Source organism: Hevea brasiliensis, chromosome 15 (genome assembly GCF_030052815.1).
Source record: "Hevea brasiliensis isolate MT/VB/25A 57/8 chromosome 15, ASM3005281v1, whole genome shotgun sequence".
NCBI classification, from domain to species: Eukaryota; Viridiplantae; Streptophyta; class Magnoliopsida; order Malpighiales; family Euphorbiaceae; genus Hevea; species Hevea brasiliensis.
In genome coordinates this window covers 57,188,509-57,196,563 of record NC_079507.1, presented here as the reverse complement: position 1 = coordinate 57,196,563, position 8,055 = coordinate 57,188,509, and the positions used below count along the sequence as shown (strand labels likewise).

General features: G+C 33.9%; 1 pseudogene; it reads right to left on the bottom strand.

Moving 5' to 3' along the window:
* Positions 1–2,921: 2,921 nt before the first annotated feature.
* LOC110668888 (transmembrane 9 superfamily member 3-like) lies at positions 2,922–7,378 on the bottom strand (annotated as a pseudogene).
* Between the last annotated feature and the right edge of the window lie 677 nt (positions 7,379–8,055).

Sequence of the window (8,055 nt, the reverse complement as noted above, 5' to 3'; positions counted from 1 at the left end):
TAATAATTATAAATAATTTTGAGTAAAGTAACTCTTAAAAATACAAGTGGATGGATGAAAATTATCCAAGCGGCAACAATGGTGAGCATTAATTCCAATGCCCCCTTTGGCTCACTCACCATAGACTATCAGTAAGTCAAAAAAATGGTACCACCTTCTGAGCTGTGGGACAGCTGTGTTTCCATTTGGATCGTATGAAAGAATTGTTTTTTTGTTTGGGTCTGAAAAGGACCGTATGAAAGATGCATGCCTTTGTCGTTCACCATATGTATTTATGTCAAATCTTCATAAATCAAAGTGAAAGATTTTTCGTTAGCTGGTTAAAGCAACAGGGTATGCAGAACCGTGTCACAATTTACTCGCAAAGCACGTGTTCTCACATGTGCAGAAAAGCGAGTGAGAGTCGAGTAAAGAAGCAAATGGGTGCAAAGTAATTAAAGTTGACACGGCTGCATTTCCATGTGGATCATATTAAAGTTTTATTTAATATTATTGTTTGAAATTATTTTTTAAAAATATATTAATTAAAAAATATTTAAAATTAAATTTAATATAATTTAATCATAAAAATAATAAAATAAATTTTTTTTCAAAACTTTTTTTTCAATAACATAAGGCTAAAGATATAGACACTTTAATATAGCAAGCTGCTTTCAAACCAGCTGGCACTCTTGTGACGGATTTCAAGTCTATTGGGAAGGCCATGGAAGAGTGCCACAATTAGCCTTACAAAATCACCAGTCATCAATATCACGTGCAAGCAGATTGAGAAGTTGCTTACCATTGTAAGAGAGCAGAATTTGATATCATAATAGACCGAATTGGACAAGACATTTTGATTCGATTTATTCAATAATTTAATTTGCTTAGGCATTTAAAAAAGACAATTTAGTAAAATCAACTAGTCAAAAATCTCCCAAAACATATAGTTAGGATTAATATTGTTACTAGTCCCTTATCTACGCTGTTCATCCAATCCTCTTAAATCATATACTACCTCTTCCTCTTCTTTTCCTTTGGGTAAATCCACTCAGTCACTGAATTTTAAGAGTAATTATAATATAATCACTCAATTTTGATTTTTTTCTTAAAACTCATTTAATTTTAATTTTAATATTATTAAAATCACTGTTACTTAATATTATAAGTTTTCAAATTAATTTAGTAACTTATTATTTTTTTAACAAGAAAAAAGAAAAATTACCTAACTACCCAGCTGGAGGTGATGTGCAGCTCAAGAACGGCGCATGGTTGCCTCTAGTTTACCTAGGGTTTCACATGTGTGCTTAGGTCCTGTTTACGTTTGGGTAGTATAGGTCGTTGGTTTTGGACTGATGTTGAGCTTAGTTGACTTTAGTCTTCTGGGCTAGCCTACGAGCCGCCCATTTTTAATTACAGTTATTGTTGGTTTAAATCTCAAGTCACACCTCTGAGTCCTTTCTTGATTTAATAATGTTCCATTCTATTGTTCTGAATAATATATATATATATATATATATATATATATATATATATATATCAATTTTTCTTTATTATTGCTGAATAATTTCTCTATCCACACGTTTTTACCTGATGAATACTACCAAAAACCAAATCAACTCAATTTCTTGGCAAGTATTAAAAATCTCCTCTATTATGAATCCTAATTTGAATCGTGATTCAACTTCATTAGAAAACACACCAAAAATAATACTAAGTCTGAATACATCATAAACTGATGTGAAAAATAAGCCTTAAAATATGGAAATTGGAAAATAATCAAAATGTGACATTTTTCATAATTAGTCTATATCACGATTCGTAATAAAGGTTGATAAGCTGGAAAACAATGCTGTACAATATGCATTTACAAAACATGTTTCCAAGGGAACTAGATAAATGCGCCCCCAAACAAAATGAATTTTTTTTTTACATCAATAAGTAATCCGAAAATGGGCTTCCATTTTCAAGGAAAGTGCAGGAAAAAACAAGCTGCTTCTATAAACTAAAGGCATATGCAACAGCACGTGCATTATCACATTTTATGTATGATGATTACCTGTACCCAGAATGTCAATAAAGCCCAAGAAAGCAGTACCAAAAATCCCCAAGCCAACAAAGTAACAGAGATCTGAAAAAAAAAACCTTTCGCATAGTCATGGCAAAGGACAAAGATTTGTCTTTTTCACTTCTGACAGCCAATGCAGTCCCCAGCCTAACTTCTAACAAAAATCCTGGATCTTTCTCTGACAGAGTTGATGGAAAGAAATGAAAAGAAGAAAATCACTACTCACGTTTACAACTTGTTTGATTTGATAACTGATAGCCAAATAACCGATAATTAATAATCGATAAAAATTAATTTATTTTAATTATTTAATAAAATTATATTTAATTATTTTTATTAATATATAAAATAATTAATAAAAATATATATTATATAATTTATTTTATTATTAAAATAAATATAAAATTATAAATTTATTATATTATTTATTTTATTATTAAATTAATATATTATATTATTTATTATATTATTAAAATAAATATAAAATTATTAATATATTATATTATATTATTTATTTTATTATTAAAATAAAAAATAATTAATTTTTTTTTAAAAATAATTAAATAACTTTAAAAATATAGATAAAATAATAAAGTAATTATTATTGATAAAGAAAAAATTTATAATTAATTTTAAGTTTTTATATGTAAATAAGTATTTTATATTTTATGTTATTAATAAAAATTATTTTAATAAAATTGAAATACATTAATTAAAATATTAAAATTACAAATGAAAAATATAAAAGTATTAATAATATTAATTTTCGAATTAAATAAAAAAAAATAATATGATCAAAATAAAAAATAAAATCAAATCAGCTATCAACTGATAAGAAACAGCTCTAAAAATAGAGCTGATACAAACTGTAAGCTCTAAAAATAGAGCTGATACAAACTGCAATCAATGAAGTATCATATGAGCTACCCATTAGCTATCAACTTTATTTTTTTAAACCTATCAATCACTCTAATTCACCTATTTAGATATCTATCAGCTATTTGAGTATCTATCAGCTGTTAGTTGCACCCAACAGGTGAACCATACACCCCCTTAATCGACCCGTAAATGTGGCGAACAAAGAGCAGGGAGGCACGGAAACCCACTGTACCAAGCATTAGAAAGAAGCCATAGCATATGCATGCCATGTACCCAAAGAAGCAAGACGTTTGCACGAAACCAGACATATCTGACCGACCATAGTAGGAATACAAGCAGTAAGAGTAGATAAATAGCCCAGTTGATCCACCACAGAGAAAAGACCTGTGAAAATCAATATTAAGTTCCTGAAAAAAGCGGCACTTTAAATATAACAAATGAGAACATTTTTTATACCCATTTTTTACATGACATTCTTGTCAGCAAAAATTTTATATAAAAAGGATGCATCCATTGTAACCATGATTGACTGAGAAGTTGATGAGAAGTTGATGACACTGAATTTTAAAACCCAACTACACCTAAAACTTCAGAATTAAATCATAGGAAGAAGTGAGAACCAATGAACATGAGAATGTGAAAATTTATACAGCAAATGGTAAGCCAGATATAAAACTACTAGATAAAATCATAAAGATTGTTGAAACATTGAATATATTTAATAGTGAAGCACACAACGCGGACAAAATTTGAATGTGAAAACTTGTGTACCTCCACCATCATTCATGGTCTTCAGCAGCAAGTTGGAAATATGTCAAGGCCACAGTTATGAAAGCTGTGACAATTAGAAGAATGATGAAGACAATAAACAGGATGCTATAGATGGTGTAAATCCTGTGACCCCAAACACTGGGAAATATGTAGTAAAGCTCAATGTAGATAGCAATAAAAGGCAGAAAACCTGCCATTGCCATCTGAGGAAGAGCACTCCGGTACCATGGCAATTTTGGGATCTCTCGAGGATATTTTGTGGTGCGACAAGGGGCTTGAAACTCAGCCTTGCTATTTTTGCCAGCAATGCCACCCAATACAAGTAATGGAGACGTTACCAATGTCCATATAAGGAATATTACCACAATAGTGCCAGAAGGCAATGCAGCAGTTGCACTGTAAATTATGGCAACAGAGTTGAGAAAGCAAAATGTGGGGAAAAAGGGTCCACAGAAAAGGCATCCTGTCAGCAAAAGATTCCTCACCTGTCGACGCAGAAAACGGGAACTTGTTTCAGCTTGAAAAATCTAGCTCTTGAAAGAACCAAACAAAAGCCATATAAGCATACCCAGTTCTTTCCTTCCAGCTGACAATAGAAAGAGGTTGCAGTATATCCAGCAATTCCAGAAATAAGTGCATATATAACAACCAGTGCAGTAATTAGAGCTCCTCGATTGTATGGATAAAATATGCCAACCAAGGAAAGCATAAAAATAAATACGGTGCTGGATGCACATAACAAATTAGATTATGGACATTAAAGAATATAGCCAAGAACTAGCAACATGCTTTAGAATATAATTTGTAAATGGGTTCCTTGCGGTGTAAACAACTGGGTGCCAGAACCAAGGCCAGCAGCAAACAAAGATTTGTACTTTGGGTACCTAAATACGTCACCGTGGATGTACTTCCATCCGGTCTCTTCCTGGTCATCAGCATTTTCCTCATCTTGTGCATACCATGAAGAAATAAACATGATCTATAAGAAATAGATTCATAAATATAAATATGAACTATATCAGCAATTCTTCAAATAAAGCTTACTTCATGAAGTCATTCTTAAAGACCCGCATGAGAATTGTAGCAAGAAAACCAGTCAAAAGGAGAACTGTCATACAAGAGTTTATAATTGAGAACCAATGGATTTCCAAGTGATGTGGCAGTGAAGAAGACAAGGAATACTTCTCCATCCTCTTCTCAAAGGGAATATCTGTTTCCTTCCACTTCACAGTATAAAGGAACTCTGCATCAACTTCCTTGTCCTCCGTCAGATCCAACAGTGAATGAGGATCCATTCGGGTACTTATTTCAATCACACAGTCCTTATTATAAAGAACATCGAATTGGATATGCTCGTAAAGGAAGTATTTGTATTCACTTGGGTCAGACTTGCCTTCCATGTCAACTTTTCCTATGAAACCCCAAATTGGCAAATCATCATAGTTACATTTAGAAGTAATAATCTTTGTCAAATACAGATCAGAACCGAGCAACTTCTTCCTTTCTAAGCTTCTTCCGACAAACAACTGCTGTGTCTTTCTCATCTCTAAAGTTGAGTTTGTAAGGAGTACTAACTAGAAGATCTCCATTCAACACCTCACCAAGAGCTTCTGTTTTCTCTTTCAGGTGTTCTGCCATTCAAATTCACTCAACCATCAAAAAGGGAAACGGCAAAATTCTCACATCCTAATAAAATTTCATCCTAAAGCTTCAAAATTTTTTGCTATGCCCTCCTTTTAAGCTTCAAAATCTATTATAGAACATGCCAACAAATATAATGCCCATTGCATTCAAATTAAATGGAGCCTAACAACCTATAGCAGATATTAGAAATTCCTAATCCTCTTCTATCTTCTTCCTGTCTTTTCTTACAGGTATAGAAGTATTATTATGTCCACTCTAACTGATACAAGTAGCTTACTCAAAAAGTTTCACATGTTGTAAATGGAAAGATTTCCTTGGTAATAACTAAAATGCAGCATGCAAATATATATATGGAAGGTGAAGCACAAGCAGAGATAACTGATAAGAAGCTGGAATACAGAAGGGCAGATCAAAATAGCGATACGTTTCACTGGAATTTCAGACAATAAACAATACAAAGTTATCAGCAACCCAAAAGCGAGAGCAAGATAAACGAGCAGAATAAGCACAATCTATCTAGCAGTAGACTTAAATGAAGTATCCCCAGAAAGACATAAATAAATAAACAAAAACGCCATTCTCGGCATCGATCGCCAGAAAATAGTAGCATAAGGACACGTTCGGCATCACCATTCTATTCATTTTCCAAAATTCAAAACCCCTTTCCACGTTGCGTCTCATTCTCTAATTTCTATTTTTCATGGACAAATATTGAACGTGTATCCAAATAGGACCTTTGAAAAATGAAAATGCGAGATCGAAAAGACAGATCTAGCAAACGAAATTGATCGAATTACCTGGGGTTGTGAAAGGGGCCGACCTTATTGGCGCAGAGGGGAACAGAATCGCCGTCCTTGTAGCGGTGATTGGAGGCGTCCGATCTCACGTGAGTTACAGAACAAGCGATTAGAAGCGCGACAGGGAGAATTGTTGAAAGAATTCCCATGCTTGTTTGTTTGATTTCTCCCATTTTCCCATCTCTGGAAGTGAGGATCAACAGACTCCAGGCTCCGCTTTTCCTCTTTTTTTTCCCCTTTTCTTCTATTTGTTTACAGTAAATTTATTTTAATAAAACTATTTTATAAAATTATAAAATTATTTTTATATTACAGTAAATATACTTTTTCACGGTCCTCATTCCCCCTCCCTGTTTTTTCAAAATGCTTTGAAACTTTGCATTAAAAGGCTTGAGATCCATCTTGAAGCCTCAGAGTTTGCAACTCTGAAGGAATGGTTGCAAGTCAATTACACTTGAGTTTATCCTTCAAGTACAATTTTTCTAGACAATCAGTCATTCTATTTGCCGTTCGCTTTACCTGCGAAAGAGTAACAGATCTGAAGGAAGTTGCTAGGTCTTGTATTGAAATGATCAGTGCTTTGATACTCCAATCAACTTCTGAATCAGAGAATGAAGGGCTGAAATTAATATTGAAGAATCTGATTCCATGATTGCTGATGAAACACCCATACCAGTAGCTAGTTTATAAGCTTCCAACATAGCCCTTGCCTCTCCCTGCAGATTAGAAGAACACAAAACTTTTTTCACAATCCTATCAACTATGTTTCCTGTGAAATTATGCACTATCACTGCAATCACTCCAAAGTGGGATCCTTTTTTCCAAGCAACATCTGAATTGAACTTTAAGTGCCTCTAGGAGGAGGGGCCACCTTTCCAAGAGCACATTCCTTCTAGAAATTCTCAGAACATTAGTCGGCAATTCACGGGCATTATGCACTTCTGCTGTAAGTTTTGCTATACATTGAACTGCCTTCAAAGGATCAGAGTCTAAGTGATCCACTGCAGCCCTATTTCTCCCTTTCCAGATTATCCAACATGTAACAGCCACTGCAGTAAGAAGTTCAATATCTGAACTAAACTTGGTCACTAAATCTGACCACCAGTGAGCAAAGGAGGAAAAACCTGTTGGATTCGGTTTGTAAGAAATTAGACTAGCGAACTAGGTTACTCGAGCATACTGGCACCAGAACAACATGTGTTCAATTCTCCTTCTCACCTTGACAAATGGGACAAACAGGATTTACATTTACTCCCTTTTTAGCTAAATTGTCACGGACAGGAATTGCATTATGAAGAGTTTTCCATATAAATACAATATTCCAAACATGGTCTGGGATTGTGAAAGAATGATGTGAGCTCAAAAGACTTCTAATTCTGCTCCGCTCAGCAAGCAAATTGTATGCAGATTTCACAGTGAATTTCCATGTTCTCTCGTAATGCCATGTGATAGAATCCTCACTACCCAGTGGAGTAATCGGAATAGAGAGGATGGCTTGAGCAGCTTCTTGACTGAAAATAGATTGAATCAACTGAGCTTTCCATTCTCTCCTACTCGGCTCAATAAGATCTACAACATAATTTAAATGAAGAGGACAATGTTGTGGCCTTGATATTCGAAAATTAGCCATAGTTGAGATCCACGGATCATACCAGATCAAAGTATTTCTCCCATCGCCTATAGTTCATTCTAAAACTATCTTTGATAACGTCCCTTCCTTAAAGCAGCCCATTCCATATTCAAGATCCACGCTTTGAAAGGGTTGCTTCCCAAATGTGTTGGGAAAATACAGTCCTTCTACAACCTTTGCCCACAAACTGTGCTTAGCCAAGCATGCCTCAGATTACTACCGTGACTTTTCTTTATATTTTCTATTTACTTAAAAAATTAAAAATAGCTTATTTTGGCTTCATCCAC